This window comes from Onychostoma macrolepis, chromosome 18 (genome assembly GCF_012432095.1).
Source record: "Onychostoma macrolepis isolate SWU-2019 chromosome 18, ASM1243209v1, whole genome shotgun sequence".
Lineage (NCBI taxonomy): Eukaryota > Metazoa > Chordata > Actinopteri > Cypriniformes > Cyprinidae > Onychostoma > Onychostoma macrolepis.
The window spans coordinates 14,121,506-14,138,373 of NC_081172.1; positions in this window are offsets into that span (position 1 = coordinate 14,121,506).

The following is a 16,868-nucleotide window of genomic DNA, read 5'->3' on the forward strand; positions in this document are numbered from 1 at the left end:
TGTGTACTTGCTGTCTGTAATTGAAAGCAGCTTGTTTTCTAATGTGGACTACTGAGACGTGGGTAAAGGTTTTAAGATTGCATTCACGCTTGTACCTTACATGCTTCAGAATATATTATGAGAAGTATTTTGAGATATTATGAGAAGCACCGTTATATGCAAGGTGTTTAAAACAAATGTTTGGGAAAATTGTATGTAGCCTAACGTCTTGATTAAAGTCTGTGGGAGTAACCTATTTAGGTACACATATCTTTATTTAATCCTTTACCAAAATGGAGTCTTACAGTTTATTTATTTGACTTTTGGAGTAAATAATGTGTGCAATGGAACATCTGAAACAAAACGGCTAAATTGCAAATGCTACTTTCACAGTACTAGATAAGACTTAAAAAACAAACAAACAAACAGAAACTGTTTGTAAGAATAATGCCATTTACATCACAGATGATCTTGTCACTCACCTGATCCAGATCATGCAAATAATTAAGATAATTAAAAAATAATAATAATTTAACACTGATCAGTCATCACAGTTTTTAACATAAGGCCATAAATTGGAATTTTGAATTCAACTATAAATGAAGTTATTTGCATACACAAACAAATAATACTATTTATTTAATATATATATATATATATAGAGAGAGAGAGAGAGAGAGAGAGAGAGATAATACTAAGAAAAAGATAATTAATCTATCCTAAATACAAACCTAAACATGTTTGGTAAATAATTAAATACAATTTATATTATGGGATTATGGGAGTACTTTTTAAAAGAAAGTATTATTTCAGTCATTCTACTTCAGAATTTCACATTTAATTCAATGTGTTACTTGCTGTAATTATTAGTGAAATTTTCTTGCAATTCAATTGTTTCTACACCATTTTTTTCTTTTCTTTTCAGTGCATTAAGCACTCAGTAAATGCAAATCTGTCTGCTTAATCAGAAATCCTTTACCAAAATATGCAGGCAATATACATACATTCACATATATTAAATGCAAGGGAGAAGGGGGGCAGCAAACAGAACTACTGCGAAAAATGAAGCAAACCACACACACTGGCAGCAGTAAGGCAGAGAACACTCAGCGCAAGATTTAATGAGTGCTGAGTTGTTGTGGTATTTGCAACGCGGCCAAAAAAGCTCAGCTATGTTCAGGAAGCATGTGAAGTGTCTGCAGTGAAAAAACGTTGTCAAACAAGATTTGGGATCAATTACCCAGACAGAGAGTGTAATGTTTATGTGAGCCCCCTGAAAGAAGCAGTGTCCGGGTAAACTTCAGCTGCAGGCCCTGAAGTGCTCATGTAACTGGCTCTTGAAGTTTTCTCTGAGGACATTGGTTTTGTCACCTCCATTAAGGGCTGTTTGGTCCCAACAACGTAGTACTACTCTTCTTCCTCTTGCCCTGAAGAAAGAGGTTTAAAATACAAGATACCATTGATATAGCTGACAAAAATAACATAAGGTTTAATGACAGAAGTAAGATTATTAAGCAACATATTTGCAGCTATTGTGATAGGTATATCATTTTCTTAAAACAACTGAAGTTTTTTGTCTTTAAGGCAAAATAAGGCTAACTTAATGTGATGGCTAATTATTAAATAATATCTTACAAAGTAAAGTTGTAGTTCCTCCTGGCAGAGGACCAAATTTAACATTTTAGTATCAGTGTTTTTATTCTGTGACCAAACTTGATCTAATGTCACTATAGGGAGGGTGATGTTTTATGTAACATTCAATAACGTATTAAAAATCAGGTGTTTTTCACATGTCCTTTTAGATATTCTTGACACATAAGTGTTAAGAGCCTTTGATCTTGGTTTAAAAGGTCCAGGTTTGTGTGTGCACGCCTGTTAAAGCCACAATACATGACGTTTAATGAATGGTAAGTAGTGCCTGAATCAAAGTATGGAGAAGTGCAAAAGACATAACGATATAAATAAATATATCAGTCGGAATTCTGTATCCTCTCAAAACACAGCCAGATGTTCCTTCCTTTTTCTAAAGAGACACCTTTCAACACATTTTCACCTATTGCACCATTTGAGGGAAGTCTTCCCAACAGAACTTCAGAAAGAAAAGTCAGAGAGCTGTGGCCTCACTACGAGTCTCTGCCCATATGGTAAGTTGCAAACAAAAGCATCTGCATTCCATTCAGCAAGAGTAAGAGGTGTGAATGTCAAAGAGACAGGGCACTGGGTCAACACTTACAACATGTCAAGGAAGCACTGCATGGCTCAAATACTACACAGTAGAATGTGTGTGAAAAAGAAACCTGTTTTTCACAGCTTGAAAACAAACTAAGCACTCTGCTTTTGTTCTGCTAAAGTGCTTGGTGGAAAGCATTATAACATTTATCCAGTCGTAATGTAACCCAAAGTTTCACAATAGTTACGCCTGTAGCATTTTATTTATAAATGCACAGGAAAATCAAGCATGATTTCCACATGATACAATGCACTATGTCAGTCCACAGACAGCGATAGTGAGTGGTAAATCTTTACAAGGATAAATGATAGCTCTCCAGGCAACAGTTGAGCGTTGTAGCACATAATGTAATATATTTTGCTTTGGTTTCAGAAAATTAAATCTGTGGTTCACCTCAAAGGGCCTCGCAGTGTGGACTTCCTATACCAAGAGCAACTTTTATGGTTCCATGGGATTCCTATGTCTTCTAAATGCCTCTGTATACTACAGCATATAAAACATTTTTGGATAGTACTTTAATAAAAGGGCAGACAGAAATTAGGGGTGCATTTGAAACATATACTATATGATAAAAATCAATTGTACAGTAGAGCTGCATGATTTTTGAAAAAAAAAATGTAATAGCAATTTATGACAAAAATTGTGATTGTTAAAAAAAAAAAAAAAAAAAATCTAGGTTTATTGCACTTGTTTGCTGGGCTGCACAATTTGACCAAAACTAATTACAAAGTCAATATAGCTATGATGTAATAATAATTATAATTATTAAATGAAAATACAAAAATTACCAAAAACAAAATATAATATTACTATATTACTATACTGGAATATTTCACTGTAAAATATAGAATTAATACAAAAACATATAATAATAATAATAATAAGAAGAATACTTTTATTATTTTAATAATACTTTTATTATTTTTATTATTTTAATTTTACAAATGTAAAATTACAATACTTTTATACCATTTAATAATAGTCTTAATTTTCAAACATTAAAACATCTAACTTTTATTTTAGCATGTGGAGCAGCATTTACTGCATTCGGGTCGCTCTGAGATGCTGAAAAACACTGACAGATAATGAGCTGGTCATATGTTATGAAGAACACAGTGCCACACTTCACTCTAAAAACATTCAGCGCATATATTTATTTAATGAAATGGCAGCCTTTGTGATTTGAAAAGTGCACTAAGCCATATGGCATTTTTTGGTTTAATTTTGATGTTGTGCAGCCCTACTGTGCAGTATGTAGTATGCAACATAGTAATTTAAAACACAGCACAGATTAGAATTTTCACATTAAATATACTCCAGAAAATTGAGAAAAAGTTATATATATATATATATATATATATATATATATATACACATACATACATACACACACATATATATATATATATATATATATATATATATATATACAAATATATACAAATTAACGAATTGCATACTGTGTATACCCATATACCCTATAGTTACCCCCAAAAAAATGAAAATAAATAAAAAGAAATAAAATAAATTTATTTTTAAATTCCATAGTGTGGAAGTCAATGGGGACCAGATACTGTTTGGTTACACACATTCTACAAAATATCTTCTTTTATGTTCAACAGAATAAATTCAACAACTTAAGTAAATTATGACAAAGTTTTCATTTTTGGGTGAACTATTGATTTAAAACTGGATAACAGCTGAAGTGCACAATTTCTTGCTTACTTGTCTCTGCATATTAATTTGGATACAAAGAAAATATTTTATCACTGGTCAATCAATTTCACTGACTATGAAATGCACACATGAGCAATATGTAAAAGATTAAAATAATACAAATAAATAACAATTTTGCCTTGGATGAATTCATTTGACAGTTGCTGATCATTTCAAGAAGTATAATGTTACGAGACAGACAACAAAGATTGCAATGGCCAAAAGAGTTAATTTCCCTATTTAGAATGTTCCATGTAAAACCAGAGCCACGAGAAGAGCACACGACTGCAGGAATATTAAGTGAGTTTGAGGAAATTTAATCTCCTCTTGAACACCAGTAAATGGCCACAGAGCTGTCACATCAAAGACTCTAACAGATATAACCCCACAAACAAGGTCCAAGCTTAGCAGATGCCTCAAAAAAGGACCTATTGCACTGTCTAGCAACATCCCAAAATACGACGTGACCTTAATCTGCGCGGTGCAGCTAGCGCACTGAATCAGCTGGACCATTACATCAAAGTCACCAAAGCTCATTAGACTGGAATGATCAGTTTAGACATTGCAGTCTGACCCAAAACACTCACTGATCGGCGGCACTCATTACTGCTCTTGGAAGTCCTAACACATCAGGTCATGCACCGGCTAATCTCCATGCCTGACGCTCCTATCTGGATCTGTGGACACCAGGGGACGCATGAAGAGGGCCAGATTACATACCTTTTGTGTAAATTGTACAGACACAAAAAAATTATAATCCCTTACGTAACTTTCGTCTGAAGCTTTTCCTGTTTCATTCTTTTTTGAGAGCATTGGATAAATGAGTATAGGGTGTCCGCTTGGCCCAGGTCAGTCTAGACTTTTCTTTATGAATGAAACATAAGCAGAGGAAACACTGCTGACATGGGTGCGGCTGTTACGCCATGTTTGAAAACCAGGTTTCTTTCTCTTTTTTTCTGTTTTTTTTTCTTTCTCATGTCAAGCGTCATGCTACCGAAGTGCTCAGATTCATACCATTCCTATATCCCCGTGTCAGACAATTCCTGAACTTGCCAACCCCCTTAACTACACATAAACCCTGACTTGAATTACGGGTAGGGTTGATACTAATGAAATTTTACTCTACATAATGAACACCTGGGAAGTCAGCAATCTCTCCAAAGGTAAACAGTGAAATGACCTTATTAGCTGGGTGTGTTTGCATTTTACATGAATAAGGTCTGTTTGTTCTATGTCAGCTTCCTCTAATAATGAACTCAGGTGTCAGCGACTAATATAATCTACTTGTGAAGTACACAAGTTAAATACAAGTTAGTTTTGCTATTGTATGCATGGCTAACATAATTAGTATGATGCAGGAAGACTTATGCTTGTTAATCAAAACCAAAAATAATTATTAGAATAGGCCTACAGCCTATTTTTTCCCTCTCACTGAATAAACGTGCAGATTCTCACTTTTCAAAAATGTGATAAAACAAGAGGCTGGTGCTAGCATATCTACAACACTATGTAACTTTGGGCATTGACCTGCAAATGGAAAACATTGTATTGCATTCCATCACAGTGACTCTCTCACATGTAATTACTTCCACATTAGATCCTTCTCTCACTCCCTTTCATGAAAACAGATCCCCTCTGACATCTCCAGGAATACAGCCATGTGTTAGCAATGCACTTATGTTACACTCACATTGCCACAGAATTCCGCTTCACTGCACGTCTCTTCAAAACAATTGTGCGCTGTACTGCCCCTTCCTTATGCCTGCGGAATCGATTTGAGACGCAGAAGCTAAAGCTTCCACTGACCATCATTTCTCATCTTTCCTCTGTTTATAGGGGCCTGGAGGGTTCAGCGAAAAGTGAGGTGGCTACATTACAAATTATTAACGAGGTAACAACAATCAGACCAAGAAGTTGTTTTGTAGTTAGGTTGAGGATGGGTTCCATTTAAATAAAATACCTTAACAGAATTGTTAGCGGTTAAAGTTAAAGGGATACTCCACCCCAAAATGAAATTTTTGTCATTAATCACTTACCCCCATGTTGTTCCAAACCCGTAAAAGTTTTGTTCGTCCTCGGAACACAATTTAAGATATTTTGGATGAAAACCGGGAGGCTTGTGACTGTCCCATTGACTGCCAAGTAAATTACACTGTCAAGGCACATAAAAGTAGTAATAAAGTAATAAAAAAAAAAAAAACATCGGCAAAATAGTCCATCTGCCATCAGTGGTTCAATCTGAATTTTATGAAGCGACGAGAATACTTTTTGTACTCAAAGAAAATGAAAATAACGACGTATTCAACAATTCATCTCCTCTCTGTCTCTCTGTGTCAGCGTCAAGGATATTATAGTTTTGAATTTTTAAATTAGTTTTTATTTTAATATCGTTTTCAAATTTCCAATAATTTCAGTTTAGTTTTAGTTAGTTCCATTAATGGTTTTGTTAGTTTTAGTTTAGTTTTAATTTTGTGTACACATTTCTATTTAGTTTTTGTATATTTCAGTTTCAGTTTTAATTTTAGTAATTATAGTTCAACAGAGTTAATGGACACTTCCAGTATAGACCAAACCCAGGCATTTAATTTTAGCAAAGCTGAATGTTTGTAGTTTACAGTTAATTCTTGTGCAAACATCTTAATAATGAAAATAAAATAATTCTTTACAATGAAAAAAATAACAAAAATATGCAACTTATATGTATACAATTTATTTTATTCATATTCATGTTAATATTCATTCATATTAAAGATGTAATCTTGTTTAATATGTCAATAGTTTACAAACAACAAGGTTTTCAGAGTTACTAGACAGCATCAGGCAGTCGAGTATTTATCAGGGTTGGAGCTAAATTGAAGAAACATGCCCTGTGTCCCAATGCAAATACTATCCACCCTATCTGCCCTAAATAGTATTAAAAATGACTAATATCAGATAGAATTTAGCATGGACAGTGTGCACATTGGGACGCAGACATGTTCTTTGCAATCGTCATTGAAACTCTGTAAACTTTATTTTTGTCCATCTGTGTTTTCAATGCATTAATTTGTTGGATTTTTTTGCACGAGCCACCGGTGCACACTACTGTATGTCCCGTCTCCCTCTATGAACGTATACAATAAGAAGAAACAATCTAAAATGGTTTGAAATCTCATACTACTCAAAAATAAATGCGATATGGTGATTTAAATGATGTTTGCACTTTGCTTTGACGAGCCGCTCCAGCGCGCACGCGCTTCAGATGAGCAACGCAATCAATCCCAGTTCAGCCCCTTTTACACAACACGGCCAGCGGTGAAAACACAGCGCGGCTATGTCTTTCTCTCGTTTTGGATGCATTTTATATAGTCAAGGCGGTGCTCGTGTCATGGACTCGAGGCTTACGTTACCATAGTAATCGCAAAGCGTGACAAAATGACTCTTCACTAAAGTCAGCTGGTCCAAAACTTTTAATTCTGTGTCTAACTCACTCTCATGTTGTTCTCGCACGTCAAGCACGCTTTTAAACGTTCGTGCGCTGTGAGGTGTGCATTATTATTATTTCCCATTTCATATTTTATAGTTATTTCCCATTTGGCGTCTTGATTTTTAAATGCAAAAACGCATTCTCTGTGATTATAGGACGCAGCTCACGTGCATGAAGCGCCATCTATTTCCCTAAACCACCATAGGTCCGATTTTCTGGCACAGAATGAGAGCTTATTAATTCACGAACAGGATTATTTATTTTTGCTAATTATTATTTTATTTTCGTTAGTTACTGTTGTTAGTTTCGTTTAGTTTTAGTTTTTCATTTATTTAGAAATTTTAATTTTATTTCAGTTTACGAAAATGTTTTTTGACCAATAGTTTTAGTCTTAGTTTCAGTTTTCGTTTACGAAAATAACCTTGGTCAGCGTAGCGCCATTTTGGAGAGCATCCGATGGATGCAAAGTGCCTACGCTATTCTCTGTCATCAGTAACGCATGGATACACTTTTTCCGTTCAAATCAAAGCGTAAATAAACGTATAATACGTATCCATGCATTACTGATGACAGAGAATAGCGTACGCACTTTGCGTCCATCGGATGCTCTCCAAAATGGCGCTACGCTGACACAGAGAGACAGAGAGGAGACGAATTGTTGATTAGGTCGTCATTTTCATTTTCTTTGCGTACAAAAAGTATTCTTGTCGCTTCATACAATTCAGAGTGAACCACTGATGGCAGATGGACTATTTTGGCAATGTTTTTTTTTAATACTTTTATGTGCCTTGACAGTGTAATTTACTTGGCAGTCAATGGGACAGTCACAAACCTCCCGGTTTTCATCCAAAATATCTCAAATTGTGTTCCGAGGACGAACGAAGCTTTTGCGGGTTTGGAACGACATGGGGGTAAGTGAATAATGACAAACTTTTCATTTTGGGGTGGAGTATCCCTTTAATGGTTCATGCAAGTGTAGTCTTCTGCCGATGGGGGCGTTTATCAATTGACGATTAAAACAAAACAAAACTGAATATCCAGCATGAAACAGACAGCACAAACAGTGTTGTCTGATTCCAGAAACAACGACTCCTATGAGACAGCTCTTTTTAATGAATCAATAGCATACAGCACAACTAGTCTGATTCCTGAATGAATGGCTCTTATGAGATGGCTCTTTTTAGTGAATCAAAACCATACAACGCTACTAGTGTAGTCCGATAACTAAAGAAAATACTTTTATTAGATGGCCTTTTTTAGTGAATCAAAGCATACAGCACAAAGTCTTATTCCTGAACGAACAACTTTAATGAAGACAGTTCATTTAAGTGAATTAAAAGCACATTATGTATTTTGTCAGTAGTAACTAATAAATATTGATTAATCAAATATGTTACCCCACACTTTTTGCTTTATAGGTATTAGTATTGTTTTATAATTTACAGCAGCCTACATTGTTAAAACCATTTATTGAATTACATTTATGTAGCCTCTAAAAAGCTATTTAAAATTTAAAATAAAATATTTTATATATTATTTTAATATATTATTATTATTTATAAAACATAAAATATATTATTTAAATATATATTATAATTGAATATATTTTATTAAATATATTAACTTATATATAGTGGCCTAATGGATGGAGAGTCGGACTTCGGTTCGAGTCTCAGGTCTGGCAGGAATTGTCGGTGGGGGGAGTGAATAACCAGTGCTCTCTCCACCTTCAATACCACGACTGAGGTGAGACCCCTGAGCAAGGCACCGAACCCCCAACCGCTCCCCGGGCGCTGCAGCATTGGCTGCCCACTGCTCCGTGTGTGTGTGTGCACTTGGATGGGTTAAATGCAGAGCACAAATTCTGAGTATGGGACATCACTTCACTTTCTTTCACTTTCAATGAAATTGCCAGTGTTTATTTATTTTTTTATTAATTATTTATTTTTTTAGTAAAACTACTAGAATCATTGAGTAACCAAAGGATCACAACTGGGACATGAAATTGTTATAAATTTAGTCTGCGCTTAACTGCATTTGAGCCCAAATGCTTCTTTGATAAACTGGTTCTATTTTGCAAATGTCAGCACATTTGAGGCGAAGGCTTAGGGAAACAAGTATAAGTTACAGATGGCAGTTCATTATTTAGGCCAACCAAATAAAGCTCTCGAACACTTTGGATTGCTCCAAATGCAAACAAGTGGAGACAGGTGTGAAGAGGCATGAAAAAAAATTTAAAAAAAAAAACAATACCTGATAAAAATCATGTTGCCATATAAAATCAGATCATAACTTTTAATGTCTCCCTGCCTTGCATGAGAAAGCAGAAGAAATTGAGGTAGGTGAGACTCCTGCTGTGGGCAGGTACAGTGCCAAGACTCCAAGCTCGCTTTACCATTATTTCTATGAGGCATATAAAAGTTCTTTATCACTTTGTCATGCTGGCAATGAGCTTGCTAAGCTCACTCCTGTACCTTCATCACATATGAGAGCCTGCTTTGTTTCTTGCGTCACCTCGCTTTGCCTCATATCTGCGGTTCTGAGCTCGCCAGGGGTCTGGGTTTGTGGTGTTATACAAGACAATGCTTTGTGTACACCACAACGCCTCCTCCTGTTCGACTCAAGGTGAAAATAACAGAACAAGCAGTCAGCCCATTATTATAATATCAGTTTACATATCCAGGGCACAAAACAGTGAGGGCCATTTCATCAAGCTAATTGCCTGTGTGTAAGAGGGAGCAAACTTTTCCTCTATCTCTCAGTTATGAAGCCTTTTTTCTTAATCACAAATAGAGCCCTTGTATCCCAGAGGGACTTGCATTCTAATTTACAATTGAACCACAGAGCAAAGCTATCAATCTTTCCCAGACAGTTTTTCGTCTCCCCCATTCTCGTTTTTTTTTTTTTTTTTTCTTCCCCACTATATAACTGTGTTGAAAGCGTTAATGGATCAAGAAACAGGACGGCATAGCTGAGTTTTTCCACAGAGCCACACTCAGCAATGCCGTGTTTGACAGAGGCAAACCACAAGAGTCAAGGCCTTGGCACTGTTAGCTATGAGCAAAGGCCAAACACTCTGGCCTTCATAAGCTCCTGGCAGCAAAAAGCCCTCGAGTGAAGGACCTCTGGCGCTTAAGAGATCATTCTCTGAACTTACATGTCATACAGACTAACATTTTCTCCAGATAGGGCAAGCGGTGGTAGTTAGCAACTGTGAGTCCGTGTTTAAGTTTCATTTATTCAGCGTTGGCTTGTGCACCGCAAAAAAGGTCACTTGTAGCCTTTCTAAGCCTTGGACTTGACTGGCCCATCTCTCAATCACTAACGCTCATATCAAAGCCCAGGAGAGAGTGAAAAGAGGGATTGGCCTGATCCCACATTCCTCCATGCCAAGTGTCACCCACTCAGAGACACACCCTGTCCCTCCCCCTTCCCTGTAATGATGAGTCTTGTCGTTAATGAGTTAATGCGAAAACTCTCAATGTCATCGGCAAAGATAAGAAGGAAGAAAGCCGTGCATTGTACACATAATGACAGACTCCCCGACTGCCCCCAAGATGTCACGGGTCAGCCATGTTAAGAATGTGTGCGCCCAATCATCTACTGATCCTTATCTGGCTGGCCTGCAGCTAACCAAGACATGGGCCCGATCAGGGGCGCTGATGAATGAACAATGGAGCCCGTGGATTGTTCTGCCATCCACATGACAGCTTCTATACCAACACATGATGACATAACCAATCAATATATCAATTATCCAACAACTTATTGGGCCAGATGCATGAAAACACACATTATGAAACATATTTGGTGCTAGGCTTGTGGGAACTACATCTAGGGCTTGAAAAGAAAAGGGAAAGGAGGAGTGTGACCTTACAGTGAACTGTATGAACTGTTGTTACCTTTGTTACCCACCATCATCAGGTCACTGTTGCTGTTGGAAGTATGCAGACCGCTGGCGCACAGCTCATGACATTCTGAAACTATTGTTATGGTTGGATGTGCCTTGCAATAAAATCTATTATGATGAACAAAAAATTTACATGCTTTTGAATGCTGCAGCTTTTACAAATGTATTAAGCACTTTTAATGAATATATATTTGTGTTTTAAGAATTTAAGAAAAAAAATAAGCATAATTTCAGAAATATTGTAATATAGCTTAAACTTTTGATTCTTTACACAAAATCAATGTGAAAAAGACAAAATGTGGATGCAGTTCTCTCTAATTTTAGTAATTCTGTTGATCAGGTTGTATTGTTTCAGACTAAAACACAATAACTAATTACACAAAACATATTAGATGCATTGATAATACTCACTGGTGTTTGTATTGTTGCTCTCCCTCCAAAATGATGTCAGTAAAGAGCTGGATTTTGTTAAAGGGATATTACAAAAGAATGGATGGAAAACAGTGGAGACATGGATCAAAACATATAAATGTATTACCTTTCAAAACTACATTCCAAGAAAACATGTTTTTGATTTATTTAAAAAGTCAAATAAAGCAAGAAATAATAAGAAACATCTAGCTGAAATCCTTCTGAATAAACTGCCAGTCTTTCTTTTTAGACACAGAATAATAATTACAACAAACTAGTACTAAAAGTTACAAAAATATTTCATCCAGTACATTAAAACACATGTGATGGGAGATTGAAAATGTGCTGCATGCAGTACATATGACCCAAAATAAATATATAAAAATAAATTCAAACTAGCCTACTTTTCAAATGAATGAAATCTAGAAAGATGAGGAGAAAAAAGCAAAACTGAAAGGCTAAATAAAAAGAAAAGTATTGACAGTTTACATCAGCTATGATACCCAATAGAAATGCACTTCCACTACTAAGGGGTGGAGCAATGTGTCACGGCTGAGACAACAATTTCTGATTATGTGCATCTTAACATAATGACTAGATCGTGAATATTTCACATTTTACATTTTACCATAAAGGGAGTTTGACTAAGTAAATGATGTTCTGCTTATGGTGACAAATTATGGCTTTGCATGGCATAAAGCACACAACCTGAAAAGGTTAAGGGGATGAATTCCAGCTGTCAGTGACATCATAAAACCTGACAAATTGTATTATAACAGTCGGTGAAATCCACACCACCGAGGCGTTCTTTTTCTGCGGTCCCCAGCGCAGTCTTGTCTCAGATTCAGGTCTCTGGCTCAGCCTGCCAGTTTAGACAATAGGGGCCCTGCCAAGTCCAGTGGCATTTTGTCTGGTTCTACATTATCTGAAATCAAATGCTCTATTCTGCTCCCACCACTACACATGGAACAATCAGCGCTGATGTGGGAATGCCTGTAATTCACACAATAGGACGTTGACATTTATACCCAGCAGAGGAAAAAAAAAAAAAGGAATTATAAAAGACTGGAGTCCATTTGTGCATGGCACACAAGACAGAGGGGTGGAGGAGATAATGACACTTTAATACAAGGCTGTTAGTAAAGGTAGCTCTTTATAATGGGAGGTGGAGAGTCATTCACAACGGACACCTGTTTGCCAAGCAACTCAGCGTGTGGACAAATAGAGGACTAGACGTAGTGGGGCAAATAGATTATTAGATTATTATTACATTTTTCAACATGCTTAATCAAGTATACGCACGATGTGTTTGTTGTACAGATGGATTCCATTGCTTTGCAGCTGTTTACAGAAACTCATCCTGCCAGATGCATACAGTGTGCTTTTTTGCCATTTTAACAAAGAAATAGATACTTACATATATACTTCCTGTTAGTGGTAAAACACAATCATCTTTAACGATAAAGCAAACTGACACCATCCGCAATAACTGGGGATTGTTGCCTGCTATCCAAGACCCTAAGTAAGATCGCTTCTGTCTTTTATAAATCCTATAACACAAGATTAGTCCCTTTTGACCTCACAGAAGAGATAATGGCATTAGCTAATGTCCTGGTGATACTGTAATGCTATGTGTAGCACACTGAAAGAGAAACACAACCTCAAGTAGCACTGTTTGGTTTAAATACCAATAAAAGTGCACAAACACAGGCATTTTTTGTTAAATTGCAACATTCAGAGGTGACATAATATGCAGTGTCTTGATGATAGTTTACAATTGAACTGAAAATGACTGAATACAATTTTATATTTCCTTTTTTAGAGACGTTTGAAACAAAATGTTGCCATTTGCTCATGCTACTCTAATAAGTGACAGTAAAATTTGTATAATGCTAAAAATAAAAGAAAACCACTAAAAGAGGCATTTAGTGATACAAGTCTTGAATAACTAGCTCTATTGCTATGCTACTTTATATATCTGGCTCAGTATTTTGTATGTAAGGGAGTTTCCTGTAGTCTACAGGACACTTCAGGTCAGCGTGTACAGATTGGTCCTTGTCAGTAAGAGATGACAGGCTCTTTGTTGGGAGTTTTCCTTGGTTGGCAGTGTGGAGTTGGGTTAATTCAGTTGACCCACGTTTGTTTTCTTTCAGGCTAATGTTCCTAAGAGCTTCAAGCTCCCATCCTGCGATAGCTCTGCAATGCTTTGTGCCTGCAGCCTCAGTGGTGTAAGATTTTACCCCCTTGAAATTGATGGAAACCCAACACTAAAACAAGACAAGCCTATCAAGATTGTAGTGTCTGTCTTGCTTTGCTGACTTTCCAGAAAACTCTTGGTCTTGTGCCAACACATGGGAGCATTGTTCTGTTGTGAATGGGGGTGTTACACTTGAATACCAAAGAGAGTGTTTTAAGTTTATATCTGTATACTACTTTATAACTTTGTGAAATGTGTCTAAAGTAATACAACCCAAATTCCGGAAATGTTGGGACGTTTTTTAAATTTGAATAAAATGAAAGCTAAAAGACTTTCAAATCACATGAGCCAATATTTTATTCACAATAGAACATAGAGAACATAAATGTTTAAACTGAGAAATTTTACACTTTTATCCACTAAATGAGATCATTTCAAATTTTATGCCTGCTACAGGTCTCAAAAAAGTTGGTACGGGGGCAACAAAGGGCTGAAAAAGTAAGAAATTTTGAAAAGATTCAGCTGGGAGAACATCTAGCAACTAATTAAGTTAATTGGCATCAGGTCTGTAACATGTTTATCTATAAAAGGGATGTCTTAGAGAGGCAGAGTCTCTCAGAAGTAAAGAAGAGTGCGTAAAAATATTGTGGAATACTTTAAAAACAATGTTCCTCAACGTCAAATTGCAAAGGCTTTGCAAATCTCAAGTGAAAAGGTTGAAGACCTTTGTTGGATCCCAGTGGCCTTCGGGCCCTCAGACGACATGCATCACTCATCGGCATGATTCTGTTATTGACATTACTAAATGGGCCCAGGAATACTTCCAGAAGCCACTGTTGGTAAACACAATCCTCCATGCCATCTGCAGATGCCACCTAAAGCTCTATCATGCAAAAGGAAGCCATATGTGAACATGGTCCAGAAGCGCCGTAGTGTCCTGTGGGCCAAGGTTCATTTAAAATGGACTGTTTCAAAGTGGAAAAGTGTTCTATGGTCAGACGAGTCCAAATTTGACATTCTTGTTGGAAATCACGGACGCCGTGTCCTCCGGGCTAAAGAGGAGGGAGGCCTTCCAGCGTGTTATCAGCTTTGATTTCAAAAGCCAGCATCTCTGATGGTATGGGGGTGCATATATGCATACGGTATGGGCAGCTTGCATGTTTTGGAAGGCACTATGAATGCTGAAAGGTATATAAAGGTTTTAGAGCAACATATGCTCCCCTCCAGACAACGTCTATTTCAGCAGGACAATGCAAAACCACATACTGCAGCTATTGCAACAGCATGGGTTCGTAGTAGAAGAATCCGGGTGCTGAATTGGCCTGCAGTCCAGATCTTTCACCTATAGAGAACATTTGGTGCATCATCAAACAAAAAATACGTCAAAGACGACCATGAACTCTTCAGCAGCTAGAAACCTATATCAGGCAAGAATGGGACCAAATTCAACATCAAAACTCCAGAAACTCCAGAAACTCATAACCTCGATGCCCAGATGTCTTCAAACTGTTTTGAAAAGAATAGGAGATGCTACACCCAACTATTTTGAGACCTGTAGCAGGCATCAAATTTGAAATGAGCTCATGTTGTGCATAAAATTTTAAAATTTCTCAGTTTAAACATTTGTTATGTTATCAATGTTCTATTGTGAATAAAATATTGGCTCATGTGATTTGAAATTCTTTTAGTTTTCATTTTATTCAAATTTAAAAAATGTCCCCAAATTCCAAACGTACGGAATTTGGGTTGAATATGCATTAATAAAATATATAGGCCATTAAATTAATACAGGTACAACTTTGTGGTATGTGCGGTTCTCAGTTATACATTAATTCAACTTTTGTAAAAGCCTTTGAGCATATATTTAACACACCATTACTTTGTCATTGTACGCCTGTGACAGCTTAAATACGTCCCTGACAGCCATTCTGGACATTGGCCGTAAGAAAATGAGAAGTTTTCATGGAGCAAGACCATAACATGAAAACACATCAACATGTGAACAGCAGGCGACAAGTCATAAAAGTCAGTGAACTGGCTCAAACTTATCACTCAAACGGTTCATATAATCTGTCCTTTTTTTTTAACCTCCTCTTCAAATGTATGCAAAAACAATAGAGTGTATACTATGACATACAGACTACTTCAGAAAGTTTGTACGCTTGAATTGATCTTTCTCCAGATCGTAAAAGACCTTTTGGTTTGGAGCAATTAGTTTTGTAGACAAATATAGTTTGTGGCTACAAATGAATATATAAAAAAAAATATACAAAAAAAAAAAAAAATTGCAACTATTGGGATCAGTACAATTTGTTTTTGAAAGAATATATTTGTTTGTATTTTTTACAGACTAAATTACATATTGCACTAAACAAAATTGAAAGTAAAACATTTATAAAATGTTGCAAAATATATTCAAATAAATGCTGTTCTTTTGAAATGTATATTTATCAAAGAATCCTTAAAAGAACCTATCACAGTTTTTTGAGCATCAACATATTAGAATGATTTCTGAAGGATCGTGTGACATTGAAGGCTAAAGTAATGGCTGCTAAAAATTCAGTTTTGCCATCACAGGAATAAATCTGTAATCTGAGGGAAAAGGTGGATATGTTTAGATTTCTTTCTTATTTCATACTTTTGATGACTTTACTCTAATCCAAAAAAAAATTTTTTTTCTACAAAAAAAACAAAAAAAACTTTGACTTCTAGTATATGTGATTCCCATCAAACTTCTAAATATGTTCAGATTTTTAGACTGATAAGTTAATTCAAATAAGAGATAATAAAAAGCTCATAAATGAAAAAAAGAGCTAAGAGCCCATAGCTATTGCTCTTCATGACCTGTGAGCCCTCCTGTACAACCTCCTCAATATACAACTCATTTGGTAATTTGATTCAAATGAAAGTGTGCGCAAGCAGTGGCAGCAGCAACAAGCATCTCACCGCTCCAGATGTG